This window comes from Pinus tabuliformis, chromosome 2_2 (genome assembly GCF_031772625.1).
Source record: "Pinus tabuliformis cultivar Carrire ecotype Pingquan chromosome 2_2, CPIR1, whole genome shotgun sequence".
Taxonomy (NCBI): Eukaryota; Viridiplantae; Streptophyta; class Pinopsida; order Pinales; family Pinaceae; genus Pinus; species Pinus tabuliformis.
The window spans coordinates 800,878,759-800,895,549 of NC_142300.1; the positions used below are offsets into that span (position 1 = coordinate 800,878,759).

At 52.4% G+C, this 16,791-nt stretch overlaps 1 non-coding gene across 1 annotated transcript; it reads right to left on the reverse strand.

Moving 5' to 3' along the window:
- Nucleotides 1-13,151: 13,151 nt before the first annotated feature.
- On the reverse strand, nucleotides 13,152-16,559 carry LOC149195189 (25S ribosomal RNA). The gene has a single exon (XR_016255504.1). It is a non-coding gene; the product is annotated as a 25S ribosomal RNA (ribosomal RNA).
- Between the last annotated feature and the right edge of the window lie 232 nt (nucleotides 16,560-16,791).

The following is a 16,791-nucleotide window of genomic DNA, read 5'->3' on the forward strand; positions in this document are numbered from 1 at the left end:
CAGACGCCCTCACCTGAACGAGTTGACATGGACGCCCTTGCCCGACCCGATCGAACGATTTTGCACGGATGACCTCGCCCGACCTGCCCGAAAGGGTTTGCACGGACGCCCTCACCAGACCAGCCCGAAAATTTTTGCACGGATGACCTCGCCCGACCTGCCCAAACGGGTTTGCACGGACGCCCTCGCCCAAATGACTCGCCTGAACGGGTTTGCACGGACACCCTCGCCCGACCCGCTCGAACATTTTTGCACGGATGACCTCGCCTGATCCGCCCGAACGAGTTTGCACAGACGCCCTCGCTCGACCCACCTGAATGAGTTTGCACGGACGCCCTCGCCGGACCCGCCCGAACGAGTTTGCACGAACGCCCTCGCCCGACCCACCTGAACGAGTTTGCACGGACGCCCTCGCCCGACCCGCCCGAACGAGTTTGCACGGACGCCCTCACCTGACCCGCCCGAACGAGTTTGCACGGACGCCCTCACCCGACCCGCCCAATTGACCCGCCCGAACGGGTTTGCACAGAAGCCCTCGCCCGACCCGCCTGAATGAGTTTGCATGGACGCCCTGGCCCGACCCGCCTGAACGGGTTTGCACGGACGCCCTCGCCCGACCCGCCCAAACGACCCACCTGAACGGGTTTGCATGGATGCCCTCGCCCGACCCGCCCAAACATTTTTGCACGGACGACCACGCCTGACCCGCCCGAACGGGTTTGCACGGACGCCTTCGCCCGAACAACCCGCCCGAACAAGTTCACACAGACGCCCTCAAATGACCCACCCGAACGAATTTGCATGGCCGCTCGCACGACCGAAACGAAGCGACAAGGGAGAGTCGGGGAAACGCACTGCACAAATGTGCACAAAGCCAACCTTGGGTCACAACTTAGCAGTTTTGACACGGACTCGTTCGTCCAGGCGTGCCCTCGCCCGAACGACCCGCCCGAACGAGTTCACATGGACGCCCTCAAACGACCCGCCCGAACGAGTTGACACGGACGCCCTCGCCCGACCCGCCCGAACGAGTTTGCATGGACGCCCTCGCCTGACCCGCCCGAACGAGTTTGCAATGACGCCCTCGCCCGACCTGCCCGAACGACCCACCCAAATGGGTTTGCACGAATGCCCTCGCTCGACCCGCCTGAACGAGTTTGCACGAACGCCCTCGCCCGACCCGCCCGAACAGGTTTGCACGGATGCCCTCGCCCAACCCGCCCGAATGGGTTTGTACGGACACCCTCGCCCAACCCACCCGAACGGGTTTGCATGGACGCCCTCACCCGACCCGCTGGAACATTTTTGCACGGACGACCTCGCCTGACCTGTCCGAATGGGTTTGCACGGACGCCCTCGCTCGACCCGTCCGAATGGTTTTTCACGGACGCCCTCGCCCGACCTGCCCGAACGACTGTCTCGAACGGGTTTGCACAAATGCCCTCGCCCGACCCGCCCATACAGCTCCAAGAACTTGGAGAACGGAAGTGGAATTGTTCACATATGCCTCCCAGGACGAGCATGGCCAACATTACCGCTCATGCGCTACCGAGTGGGGATGGAGAGAACATGAAGATTGGCCACCCTACAAACAACCCAAGGCCATTATTCAAGGAAGCGCGAAAACACAACTCGATTACCAACCCACCTTTCACACGGAAAGAAACCCTGTCACTGGTATCATCTGGAGGGGAACGAGGGGACCAGGATGAGCCAAGGAGCCACACCACAACATCCCATACAGCTCCAAGGACTTGGAGAGTGAAAGGGGAATTGTTCACATATGCCTCCCAGGACGAGCATGGCCACACTACCGAGTGGGGATGTAGAGAAGATAAAAATCGGCCACCCTTCAAACGACCCAAGGCCATCATTCAAGCAAACGCAAAAACACAACTCAATTACCAACCCACCTTTCACACGCAAAGAAAACTTGTCGCTGGTATCATCAGGAATTTGCACGGGCGCCGCACGGCCGAAACGAAGTGACAAGGGAGAGTCGGGCAAAAGAGCAGTAGGAACGTGCACCAAGCCAACCTCGGGTAACAACTTAGCATTATTTATACGGGCTCGTTGGACCGTGCGCGCCCTCGCCCGAACGACCCTCTCGAACGAGTTGACACAGACGCCCTCAAATGACTCGCCCGAACGAATTTGCATGGGCGCCTGCATGACCGAAACGAAGTGACAAGGGAGAGTCGGCGACAAGGGAGAGCAAGGAAAACGACCTGCACGAACGTGCACAAGCCAACCTCAGGTCACAACTTAGCATTTTTTGATATGGGCTCATTCGCCCGGGCGCGCCCTCGCCCGAATGACCCGCTTGAACGAGTTCACACGGACGCCCTCAAACGACCCGCCCGAACGATTTTGCATGGGCGCCTGAACGACTGAAACGAAGCGACAAGGGAGAACCGGGCAAAAAAGCTGCATGAACGTGCACAAAGCCAACCTCGGGTCACAACTTAGCATTTTTTGATACGGGCTCGTTCGCCCAGGCACGCCCTTGCCCAAACGACCTACCCGAATGAGTTCACACGGACGCCCTCAAACGACCCACCTGAATGACCGAAACGAAGCGACAAGGGAGAGCCGGGCAAACGAGCTGCAAAAACGTGCACAAAGACAACCTCAAGTCACAACTCAGCATCTTTTGATATGGTCTCGTTCGCTCGGGCGTGCCCTCGCCTGAACATCCCGCCCGAATGAGTTCACACGGACGCCCTCAAACGACCCACCCGAACGATTTTGCCTGCGCGCCCGAATGACCGAAACGATCCGACAAGGGAGAGTCGGGCAAACGAGCTGCACGAATGTGCACAAAGCCAACCTCGGGTCACAACTTAGCATTTTTTGATACGGGCTTGTTCGCCCGGGCACGCCCTCGCCCGAACAACCCGCCCGAACGAGTTCACACAGATGCCCTCAAATGACCCACCCGAACGAATTTGCATGGGCGCCCGGACGACCAAAACGAAGCAACAAGGGAGAGCCGAGCAAACGAGCTGCATGAACGTGCACAAAGCCAACCTCAGGTCACAACTTAGCATTTTTCACATGGGCTCGTTCGCCTGGGTGTTCCCTCACCCGAACGACCCACCCGAACGAGTTCACACGGATGCCCTCAAATGACCCGCCTGAACGATTTTGCATGGGTGCCCGAACGACCAAAACGAAGCGACAAGGGAGAGCCGGGAAAACGAGCTGCACGAACATGCACAAAGCCAACATCAAGTCACAACTTAGCATTTTTTGATATGGGCTCATTCGCTCGGGCGCGCGCTCGCCTGAACGACTTGCCTGAACGAGTTCACACGGACGCCCTCAAACGACCCGCACGAACGACCGAAAGTAAGTGACAAGGGAGAGCCGGGAAAACGAGCTGCACGAACATGAACAAAGCCAACCTCGGGTCACAACTTAGCATATTTTGATATGGGCTCGTTCTCTCGGGCGCACCCTCGCCCGAACGAGTTCACACAGACGCACTCAAACGACCCGCCGGAATGAATTTGCATGGGCGCCCGCACGACCGAAACAAAGTGACAAGGGAGAGCCGGGCAAACGAGCTACACGAATGTGCACAAAGCCAACCTCAGGTCACAACTCAACATTTTTGACACGGTCTCGTTTGCCTAGGTGCGCCCTCACCTGAAAGACCCGCCCGAATGAGTTCACATGGATGCCCTCAAACGACCCGCCTGAGCGTTTTTGCATGGGCGCCCGAACGACCGAAACGAAGTGACAAGGGAGAGCCGGGAAAACGTGCTGCATGAGCGTGCACAAAGACAACCTCGGGTCACAACTTAGAATTTTTTGATACAGGCTCATTCACCTGGGCGTGCCCTCACCCGAACGACCCGCTCGAACGAGTTCACACGGATGCCCTCAAACGACCCGCCTAAAAGACCGAAACGAAGCGACAAGGGAGAGCTGGGAAAACAAGCTGCATGAACGTGCACAAAGCCAACCTCAGGTCACAACTTAGCATTTTTGATATGGGCTCGTTTTCCCGGGCACGCCCTCGCCCGAATGACCCACCCGAACGAGTTCACACGGTCGCCCTCAAACGACCCGCCCGAACGAGTTCACACGGTCACCCTCAAACGACCCGCCCGAACGAGTTCACACGGTCGCCCTCAAACGACCCGCCCGAACGAGTTCACACGGTCACCCTCAAACAACCCGCCCGAATGAGTTCACACGGTCGCCCTCAAACGACCCGCCCGAACAATTTTGCATGGGTGCCCGAACGACCGAAACAAAGCGACAAGGGAGAGCCGGGCAAACGAGCTGCACGAACGTGCACAAAGCCAACCTTGGGTCACAACTTAGCATTTTTTGATACAGGCTCATTCGACTGGTTGCGCCCTCACCCGAACGACCCGCCCGAATGAGTTCACACGGACACCCTCAAACGACCCGCCCGAACGACAGAAACGAAGCGACAAGGGAGAGCCGGGGAAATGAGCTGCACAAACGTGCACAAAGCCAACCTCGGGTCACAACTTAGCATTTTTTGATATGGGCTCGTTCGCTCAGGCGCGCCCTTGCCCGAACAACCCGCCCGAACAAGTTCACACGGACGCCATCAAATGACCCGCCCGAACGATTTTGCCTGGGTGCCCGAACGTCCGAAACGAAGCGACAAGGGAGAGCCGGGAAAACGAGTTGCATGAATGTGCACAAAGCCAACCTCGGGTCACAACTTAGCATTTTTTGATACGGGCTTCTTCGCCTGGGTGCGCCCTCGCATGAATGGCCCGCCCGAACGAGTTCACATGGACGCCCTTAAATGACCCGCCCGAACGAATTTGCATGGGCACCTGCATGACTGAAACGAAGCGATAAGGGAGAGCCGAGGAAACGAGCTGTACGAACGTGCACAAAGCCAACCTCGGGTCACAACTTAGCATTTTTGACACGGGCTCGTTCGCCCGGCATGCCCTCACCCAGGCACGCCCTCGCCGGAACGACCCACCCAAACGAGTTCACATGGATGCCCTAAAATGACCGACCCGAACGAGTTGACATGGACACCCTCGCCCGACCCATCGGAATGAGTTTGCACGAACACCCTCGCCCGACCCGCCCGAATGAGTTTGCACAGACGCCCTCCCCCGACCCGCCCGAACGGGTTTACACGGACGCCCTCGCCCGACCCGCCCGAACGAGTTTGCACGGACGCCCTCACCCGACCCGCCTGAACGGGTTTGCACGGACGCCCTCGCTTGACCCGGCTGAACGGGTTTGCACGGACGCCCTTGCCCGACCCACCCGAACATTTTTGCACGAACGACTTCACCCGACCTGCCCGAACGATTTTACACGGGCGCCCTCAAACGACCCACCCGAATGAGTTTACATGGAAAATGACCCACCCAAACGAGTGTTTACATGGAAAACGACCCGCTCGAACGAGTTTACATGGGCTCCGACACACGACCAAAATGAAGTCACAAGGGAGATTCGGGCAAATAGGCAGCACGATCGTGCACAAAGCCCACCCCCGGTCACAACGTAGAATTTTTTATACGGCCACGTGTACCCTGGGCGCCGTCACACGACATGACATGACACAACCCGACCCGACCCGACCCGTTTTCATGGGCACCCACACATGACACGTCCCGACCCGCCTGAACGAAATTTGGGGTTTCCATCAGCGCACGACCCGAACTAAATTTTGGGGTTTTTGTGGGCGCACGACCCGAACGAAGACATGAGGGAGCATCAGGGAAACGAGCCACACGAACGTGTAGAAGACACACGGGCGGTCACGACTTAGAATTTTTGGCATGGCCACGTGTGCCCCGTCACCCACACATGGCACGACACGGCCCGACCGGCCTTATGCGAGCCGACCCGACCCGCCCGAACGCGTTTGCATGGGCACCCACACACGACACGACATGACCCGACCCAAACAAAATTTGGGGTTTCTTGTATGCACAACCCGAACGAAATTTGGGGTTTCCATGGGTGCGCGACTCGAATGAAGGCACAAGGCAGCGTTGGGAAAACGGGCCGCACGAACATGTAGGAGGCACACGGGGGGTCATGACTTAGCATTTTTGGAACTGCCACGTGTGCCCGAGCACCCACGCACGACACGACCCGACCCGCCCGAACAGAGGCACGATGGAGTGTCGGGCAAACAGGTTGCGCGAACGTGCAGGAGGCACACGGGTGGTCACTCCCTAACATTTTTTGCACGGCCACATGTTCCTGAGCACCCATGCACAGCACGACATGACCCAACCCAACTCGACTCGCCCGAACGCGTTTGCACGGGCACCCACACACGACAAAACCCGACCCGTCTGAACGGAATTTGGGGTTTCCATGTGTGCACGGCCCGAACGAAATTTGGGGTTTCCATGGGTGCACGACCCGAACTAAGGCCTGAGGGAGCATCGGGCAAACGGGCCGCATGAATGTGCAGAAGACACACGAGCAGTGACAACTTAGAATTTTTGGCACGGCCACGTGTGCCGGGGCACCCACACATGGCACGGCACGACCCAACCCACCCTGGGCGAGCCGACCCGAATCGCCCGAATGAAATTTGGGGTTTCCATGGGTGTATGACCCGAACAAAGAAGGCACATGGGCGGTCATGACTTAGCATTTTCGGCATGCCCACGCACCCCCACACACAGCACGACACGGGATGACCCAGCCTGCCTGAAGGAAATTTGGGGTTTGAACGAGCGCACGACCCGAAGGAAGGCACGACGGTACGAATATCTTTGACTCTAATACATAAATATACCTGGGGTAACATGCCCTTAAGGTCTTCAACATTTTCCTTTGACTCTTTATAACACTTTAATATGTGCTAGGCCTATTTCAATGAGCAAGAAACTCAATGATATATATATATATATATATATATATATATATATATATATATATATATATTTTCTTGAATAAATACAAATATCAAAAGTACATTTACGAAGACCGAACCCAGTTACACTTTCTTCAACACCCCCTCTTAACTAGGGAGGTATTCATAAATCATTACAAGGTGTTTGGCTATTTTTCAATCTTGAATAATTCACATAAGAGAAACCGGATTGGCAACCCATCTGTTATAGCATCATATTAGCCAACATTGTTCATAGCAAGGCCTTGACTAATAGCTTTATCTCTCATAAGATCATAGCATAATGTTGGCGAGGCCAATGGCTTATAAACACCTTGTTCATTGTCTCTAAAGGTACATACCCACCCAGGTGTTCCCTGAGTATGACCTTCTAGGACAATTCTTGTCTTGGGTTCCCAGCCCTCAGAGAATATCGCTCCTCTTGCCTATTCTTGTCTTGGGTGCCCTACACATCCTCAAAGAGAATTATATGCCAAATGATTGCCCAATCCTCCCATTATATCTTGCCAAGTGAAGCGAAGAATGTTGTATCTATCTCTTCCCCTTGACTGGGGAAGACATGCCCAAGTTTCCTCTGACAAGGAACTTGCCCAAGCTCCCTTGTAGTTGGGAACTTGTTAGAACTCCCTCTTAGCTAGGGACTTGTCCATTCATCAATAACGTCTTATTCATGGGTCCTTCAGCCGCTTGATCTCCTTCTTTCATTTGATTTCGTGAAGTCTTTGTTTGAACTTCTTCTTGGCAGGGTACCGGCCATCAATCACTTTCCCCCCTGGTTTGTCATGTCATTGCTCCCTTCATGGAAGGTGGCCTTCTTGATATATATTAGGTCCTTTTTGTCATCTAGCTGCTCCTTTTGTCACCTTGTCTATCCTTCATAACACTTATCACATGGATGCTTAGTTGTACTCGCTTGTTCCCGTACTTTGATTTGGTGCCCTTCATGACTTCATCATGATATTGCTCTTCATCATGACATATTTGTAGAGTTGAATCGGTTATCTGCACCTTACTATCTCCAAGGCCTTCGTAGGTGTCAAGGGTCCTTTATCTTTTTCTTCCTTTTTCAGAGTTGTCGTGCCTTCTTTCGAGAGATGTCGAGGAATATTGTTAAATAGTTATTCTTTGTGACCGCGATGTTCTTCATTCGCTTTTTATTGGATTGATTGGTCAACCACCTTATACTCCTTATGAGAGCACTTTTTCATGTTGACCTTTACTCCACTGTAGCACATGCCTCCGAGCATGTCATTGGCAAAAGAGATCCTTTTATTCTTGATCATGATTCTAGAACTTTTCCCATGACCCAATCAATATATATGGTGACATGACTTAAACTTTGATGCATACATACCTCATCTTGATTATGATTTTATCATCGCGGCTTTATTTGATAGTTCTCATCGATTGGTGTAACCTTTATTGCTTCATCTACTCTTGCCTGTATATCATCCTCTCTTGAATCCCATAAATGGGATGCCCAATGAGACCTCTACCCCTTTTAAAGAAGACTTTAAGCAAAGAGGTTGACTTAGTTATAGGAGGATCTTCCTTCTTTTGCTTCTTGTCATCTTCTTTCACTTCTTGAGTTACGTGAGCTTCTTCCCTTTTTCTCTTGTTGTTGTTGTCCTTCTTAAGTTTAGGACAGTCCCTTTTGTAGCATCCATACTCTTGGCATCCAAACCATTGGACTTTGGACATGTAGTGGTCCCAACCAATTTGTTACTTTCCTTGCAAAAAGACACTGAGGTATACTCAGAAGGGGACATATACTTACTTGATAGAGTTTGAGATGTAGTGAAATTGCTTTCTTCTTGAAGAAGTGATGGCTTGCCTTCCTTAGATCTTGATGTTGTTCAAGTTGCTTTCTTCAAATGGACTTGATTGATGACTTGACTCGTAGTGCCTTTCATTCTTCAAGATGGTGTAGCTTGATGTAGGTCCCTCTTTGATTTGTTCTTCTTGTAGGTGCCTTTATACAAGGCATTTCTTCTTGCTTTGTAGTCTTCCATGATGAATGATAGATGGTAGACCTTCTTGTCCTTGATGTGATTGAGACTTCTTAGCTTGACGCTTCAACCTTGTGGATGTTCTTGAGATTCCCTTTCCTTGGTGTGTCACCTTAGCTCCAATACCACGTTGAAGAATCTGGGGCAATGTGGTATAGCCAGATTCTTCTAGACTTGATAACAATTTGTGAAGCTCTTTTGCAATTTATTGTGTTATCTTAATCTTCTTCTCTTCTTATTAATGCATGTGTGTTTACTTTCATCAAACTGGTGCCAAAAACATAAGAACAAGAACACAAGATGTTGGATCTCTACCAGGGAAAAACCTCTCTCTCTCTCTCTCAGAGAGGAAAACCATTTCCTAAATTTCTCTCATTGAAGCTTCTTATTGGTCATTGCGAAGCCCTAGACCCTTGACAATAATATCCCCAAGCACAAGTCGAGTCCTTCCTCCTATGTGCACATTGTTTCTTCGGCGCTTTGCTCCCCGACACTCTGTCCTTCTTTCAACTTTTGATAGTCCATGGTGGACTAGCTCTAGAAGAGACTCCAAACTTTGACCCTTATCGAGATTCTTTACCAATGAAGAAACCTTCATTCTCTTGACCAACCAAGCCTTTTTCTTGATGTGAGCTTGCAGGCTCGATGTACACCAAGTTCATTGCACCTGGGGCGATTTCCATCACGATGAGACATGGAAACCCCAAATTTCCCGCACTTGGGATGCTTTCGACAAGCCGGGACATGGAATCCTCGGGTTCCCCGCAATTTGGCAACCTTTGTCGAGGAGGGACTGGGAGACCCCATGTCACGCTCCTATCTTAGTGGTAGTATTTCAACCACGCATACGCCGGTGCGGCACCGCCGTACTTTTTCCTTTTACCAATACTTAGAGTACACGGTCTGCGCCTACTTCAACACTCGGTCAATTTTCCAATAAGTGTTCTTAAAAATGCAGCGAAAATAACTTACCATAAATTTATCTTCTTCAATTATTCTTTCAACCTGTCATGTCGTGTGGTCGTGCTGCACTGGCCCGCGGCCTGCACGACACAACTCCACACCTGAAATACGAACCTGTCCGCCCGACTTTCCCTTCCGCGGTGCCCAAACTCTGCCCGTCGGTGTGGTCCATAGTGAGGGCGCATGGCCCGCATGCAGTGCAGCCTGCCTGCCTAGACGGTAACCCACCCTGATTTGCCTGTCCGCGCTACCAAGCCTAACCCGCCCTCTGTAATCCACTCGCCAGTGCGGCCTCTTACCCACGTCCTTCTCTTCCTTCCGTTTTCACCCAACTCCTTCCTTCACACTTGTTCTGTGATGTGGAAGTTTGAGTTCGATGTCCCTTCGTCGAACGCAATCCTCCTTACTTATACACATCCTTTCGCCCAAGGGTCGTGTCTCTCGAGGATAACAAGGGTCAGCTCCATCAACATGCATGCCTGGCTAACCTGCCACATAACCTCGAAACGCCCCATTCCAACGAACCGTCGTGTCCCTTCGTGTGCACCGTCGCACCCATGGGTCGGCTCCAACACCTCGCCGTTTACACCCGTCGCCGCACGTCGCACAACTGCCCGCATCCTAACTCATCGCACATGGTCATCTCTTTCATCTGGGCACACAACAAGGGTCGCCCGCGTGCCTTCCGGTAGTGGCTCGCCCATCGTGAAGGTATCAAGGGGCATGTGCCACACCCAACACAGCGCGAGCGACATGGGAACCCCGCATGTCACGCCCCCAGGCCTACAATAGTCTTTCAGTTGTACTTGGCGAGGTGCGGCGCCACCGAACACTTTCTTTTCACCAATACTTATGTTCATGGACTACGCCCAACCATTAGTCTACTTAGTTTATTTTTCACAACCAAGTATTATTATGTTTCCTTTATACCAATGAACACCCATACACATTAATTATCATCAACAATTATACATGAAGAACACAATTGCATAGTTTAAATGGAGGGGCAACTCCCTGAACAATGAGTCTGCCCGAATACAATATATTATTCAACTCTACAATGTTTACGAGGCTTTACAAGTATACATGGGAAACACCAAGTTTCATACTTAGCCAATTTTACAAATAGGCAAAACCTCCATGTGCCAACCGAGTTCCTTGCCCGAGCTGGGCGGGCACGCCCTCACACAAGCTGCCAACCGTACTCCTCGACCGAACCTCGTTTACCACTGCACGAGGGCGGGTGATCTCACCCGAGTCACCCTGCGTTTCCTTTTGCACGAGGGGCGGGCGACTTACCCAAGTCACCCGAGACACCTCCGCATTTCTTCTTCCACGACGGGCAGGCGACCTACCTGAGACACCCCGTATCACATCGAATGGCGGGTGCCTTCCTTAACCGTGCCCTAACCTGATAATCGAAACCTGTGCATATCGTGTGTGCTTGCCCAAGAGCGGGCGCATATATGCCCGCTCCTCTTTTGCGACCTGCTCCACTACTTCGGATTTTTTTCTTGATAACCGAATGCTCATGTTCGAATGTCCATCTTTGAATGAATGCCAAATGCTCCAACGCCCTTCCATATTTATACAAGCAGTTGGGTGAGTCGTTGCCCAGGACGACTCGACCTTCGCGTGCCAAAACTCCCTTACACGTCGCAAACTTGCCATCCGATTGCTGGTCGGCAAACAATCCTTCGTTCAAGTCGCCCCAACATGTGAGTTGGCCCGTGGGTTATGCCAAATGCTCCCACACTATAAACGAACCATCGCTCCACCTCTAATGCGCATTATACTTATTTCCCTTCGCACATTTCGGTCGTACAGTTCGCACTTCGCACCGACGAGGAGAAACTGAACCGTAGGTCCTTACAGCGCGTTTCCCAGACTTGGGTAGAAATTTTTGTTGTGATGCGAAATGGAAACCCTGCGTGTGTCCGCTGAATTGGGTAGCAGTTTTCATCGTGCCGTGAAATGGACACCCCGAGTTCCCCAAACTTCGGCGGCTCTTCATGGCACCATGAAATGGAAATCTGAAGTTCCACAGACTCTCGGGCGATTCAGGGTGTGCCGCAACATGGAAACAGTGAGTTCCCCAGACTTGGGCAGCGGTTTCGAAACACCCCAAGTTCCCAAGACTTGCTGAGCTGGTTTGCATCGTCATGAAAACCCCAAGTTCCCTGCATTTCCCTCGTGCCGTAAAATGCGGAAATCCGTGGTTCCATCAAGGGTGGGACATGGAAACCCCAAGCTTCCCAGGCTTGGGCGCCAGGGCACGACATGGAAAACCCCAAGCCTCCATAGGCTTTGGGTGCCGCCGACTTCGGTCATGGCATGACATGGAAAGCACAAGTTTCCCCAGGCCTGGGCACCGAGGCGTGAATTGGAAACCCCCAAATTCTGCAGGCTTGGGCGCTGGGGCGTGACTTCGAAACCCCCAGTTTCCGCAGGCTTGGGCACCGCTGGTTTCCGTCGTGCCGCGACTCGGAAACCCCAAGTTTCCCCAGACTTGGGCATCGGGGCACAACTCAGAAACCCCAAGTTTCCCCAGGCTTGGGCGCCGCTGGTTTCGGTCGGGGCGCGACATGGAAACCCCAAGTTTCTCCCGGCTTGGGCGCCTAGGCGCGACATGGAAACCCCAAGTTTCCCCCGGCTTGGGTGCTGGGGCGCGACATGGAAACCCCAAGTTTCCCCAGGCTTGGGCGCAACTTGTAAACCCCAAAAAAATTTGCGCTGGGCGGAAACCCCAATTTTTTTTCTACGCCGAGCGGAACCCCCAAATTTTAGGCACCGGGTTTGGTGGAAACCCAAAATTTTTGGCGCGACATGGAAGCCCTGAATTTTAGGAGCCCGGTGGAAACCCCAAATTTTATGCGTCGGGTGGAAACCCCAAATTCTTGGCATGACATGGAAGCCCCAAATTTTAGGAGCTCGGTACAAACCCAAAATTTTAGGCACCGGGTGGAAACCCCAAATTTTTGGCGCGACATGGAAGCCCCGAATTTTAGGAGCCCAGTGGAAACCCCAAATATTAGGTGCTGGGTGGAAACCCCAAATTTTTGGCATGACATGGAAGCCCCGAATTTTAGGAGCCCGGTGGAAACCCCAAATTTTCGGCGCCGGGGCACGGCATGGAAACCCCAGTTTTCCTGGGCTTCGGTGCCCTTTCCGTTGCGGCGTGGAAACGCCAAATTTCCTGCCACCAAGCAATGAAAAATTATCGTCTGGAGGAAGAGGCAGAGACGTGAGAGGGTTGCCTTGATTTTGTTTATGAAAAGAGTGAAGCTCTGAATCGAGGCGACCAAGGGCTGAATCTCAGTGGATCGTGGCAGCAAGGCCACTCTGCCACTTACAATACCCCGTCGCATATTTAAGTCGTCTGCAAAGGATTCTTCTCAACGACCGTTTGGAATTGAACTTCAAAGCTGCCCCGACCGAGATGCTTCACGGACACGGTTTTCAAATGACACGGGCCCCTGGGGGCGACTAAGCGACGCCCCTACTGCGGGTCGAGATACAGTCGAAGAGTGACATGCACCGCTTCTAACATGGATTCTGACTTAGAGGCGTTCAGTCATAATCCGACACACGGTAGCTTCGCGCCATTGGCTTTTCAACCAAGCGCGATGACCAATTGTGTGAATCAACGGTTCCTCTCGTACTAAGTTGAATTACTATTGCGATGCAGTTCATCAGTAGGGTAAAACTAACCTGTCTCATGATGGTCTAAACCCAGCTTACATTCCCTATTGGTGGGTGAACAATCCAACACTTGGTGAATTCTACTTCACAGTGATAGGAAGAGCCGACATCGAAGGAACAAAAAGCAACGTCGCTATGAACGCTTGGCTACCACAAGCCAGTTATCCCTGTGGTAACTTTTCTGACACCTCTAGCTTCAAATTCTGAAATTCTAAAGGATCGATAGGCCACGCTTTCACGGTTTGTATTCGTACTGAAAATCAAAATTAAATGAGCTTTTACCCTTTTGTTCCACACGAGATTTCTATTCTCGTTAAGCTCATCTTAGGACTGCTGCGTTATCTTTTAACAGATGTGCTGCCCCAGCCAAACTCCCCACCTAACAATGTCTTCCACCCGGATCGACCCGCCGAAACGTGCCTTAAGGCCAAAAACAGGGGTAGTGCCCTGTCTCCACCCCACGGAATAAGTAAAATAACGTTAAAAGTAGTGGTATTTCACTTGCTCCGAAAACGACTCCCACTTATTCTACAACTCTCAAGTCATTTCACAAAGTCGGACTAGAGTCAAGATCAACAGGGTCTTCTTTCCCCGTTGATTCTGCCAAGCCCATTCCCTTGGCTGTGGTTTCACTAGATAGTAGATAGGGATAGTGGGAATCTCGTTAATCCATTCATGCGCGTCACTAATTAGATGATGAGGCATTTGGCTACCTTAAGAGAGTCATAGTTACTCCCGCTGTTTACCCATGCTTGGTTGAATTTATTCACTTTGACATTTAGAGCACTGGGCAGAAATCACATTGCGTCAGCATCCGCAGGGACCATCACAATGCTTTGTTTTAATTAAACAGTCGGATTCCCCTTGTCCGTACCAGTTCTAAGTTGATTGTTCGACGCCTAGGGAAAAGCCCCCGGTAGGGGGCATTCTACGCCAGTAGCCCAATCGACACGCGACTGCACACCCTCACCGCGAGAGCAGCTCGGGTAGACTGCCGACAGCCCACGAGTTGAGGGCGTAGACCCCTAGGCCCAGCCCTCAGAGCCAATCCTTTTCCTAAAGTTACGAATCCGTTTTGCCGACTTCCCTTACCTACATTGTTCTATTGACTAGAGGTTGTTCACCTTGGAGACCTGATGCGGATATGAGTACGACCGGGCATGAATGGTACTCGATCCTCTAGATTTTCAAGGGCCGCTGAGGGCGCACCGGACACCGCAAGGCGTGCGGTGCTCTTCCAGCTACTGGACCCTATCTCCTGGTGAACCGATTCCAAGGTGGGCAAGCTGTTAAAAATAAAAGATAACTCTTCTCGGGCCCCCGATGACGTCTCCAGATTTCCTAACATTGCTGCCCACCGCCATGTCTCGTTTCGGAAATATTAACCCAATTCCCTTTCGATGCTCGTGCAGAGTGCACCCTTGATACAAGGCTTCCCCATATCTTAGGATCGACTAACCCATGTCCAAGTGCTGTTCACATGGAACCTTTCCCCACTTAAGTATTCAAAGTTCTCATTTGAATATTTGCTACTACCACCAAGATCTGCACCGGGGGCCAATCCACCCAAGCTCACGCCCGAGGTTTCTCAACGACTGCCGCGTCCTCCTACTCATCGAAGCCAGGCAATTGCTTTGACGGTCGAGTATAGGTTGCGCGCTTCAGTGCCATCCATTTTCGGGGCTAGTTGATTCAGCAGGTGAGTTGTTACACACTCCTTAGCAGATTTCGACTTCCATGACCACCGTCCTGCTGTCTTAATCAACCAACACCCTTTGTGGGATCTAGGTTAGCGTGCAATTCGGCACCGTAACTCGACATTCGATTCATCCCACATCGCCAGTTCTACTTACCAAAAATGGCCCACTTGGAGCTCTCGATTCCACGGTGCGACTCAATGGAGCAGCCACACCCTCTTACCTATTTAAAGTTTGAGAATAGGTCAAGGGCATTACGCCCCCGATGCCTCTAATCATTTGCTTTACCTGATAAAACTCGCGCGTGAGCTCCAACTATCCTGAGGGAAACTTCGGAGGAAACCAGCTACTAGATGGTTCGATTAGTCTTTTGCCCCTATACCCAAGTCAGATAAACGATTTGCTTGTCAGTATCACTATGAGCCTCCACCAAAGTTTCCTCTGGCTTCGCCCTGTTCAGGCATAGTTCACCATCTTTCGGGTCCCAACAGGTGTGCTCGCATTCGAACCCTTCGCATAAGCTCAAGGTTGGTCGACGATGCACCCCCCCAGAGAGGGGATCTCGCCCGTCAACTTCCTTGCGCCTCGCAGGGTTTCAAACCCGTCGACTCGCACACATGTTAGACTCCTTGGTTCGCATTTCAAGACAAGTCAAATCAAAAGCCCGCCAATCAACACCACGAGCCCGCAGGTGCACACGGCTCGCCACAAGGGCGCACGCTTCATTCCTCGACCACCGCAACAGCAAACCAACAGGAAGTAATCCACCCGCGCTTGCGACGATGTAGCAGCCCGTGTTGGTTTGCACCTCAAGTTGAGTAGCGGACCAGCCTAAGTCGTTCGCATCCGACCAAGACGCATCAACAGCCTCCATCCGCTTCCCTCCCGGAAATTTCAAGCACTCTTTAACTCTCTTTTCAAAGTCCTTTTCATCTTTCCCTCACGGTACTTGTTCGCTATCGGTCTCTCGCCTGTATTTAGCCTTGGACAGAAGTTACCACCCAATTAGGGCTGCATTCCCAAACAAACCGACTCGCCGACAATGCCTCGTGATGCGGCAGGGTCCCGGGCCGACGGGGCTGTCACCCTCTCAGGCGCCCCCTTCCAAGGGACTTGGCTCAGGTCCACCACTAAGGACATTTCTACAGACTACAATTCAGGTAGCGCCGCCACCCGATTTTCATGTTGGCTCTTCCTGGTTCGCTCGCCGCTACTAGGGGAATCCTTGTAAGTTTCTTTTCCTCCGCTTAATTATATGCTTAAACTCAGCGGGTGTTCTCGCTTGAGCTGGGGTTGCAAAGTTGGAGCTAAATCTGCCCTACCCCATGGGAGGACAAGAGAGAGAAAATCAAGTTCGAGTGATGCCACACAAAGCCCGCATCGGCTAACGCCGACTGCCCATCCAAGGGGACAAGATCACCGCTCGCTGACGCACACCACGAAACATCACTTGAGGTATTTCAGCCGACCGCACCACATGGGGCCGGGACGAATAGCTCCGCTGCTCCCTAGCATATTGCAGGGAGCG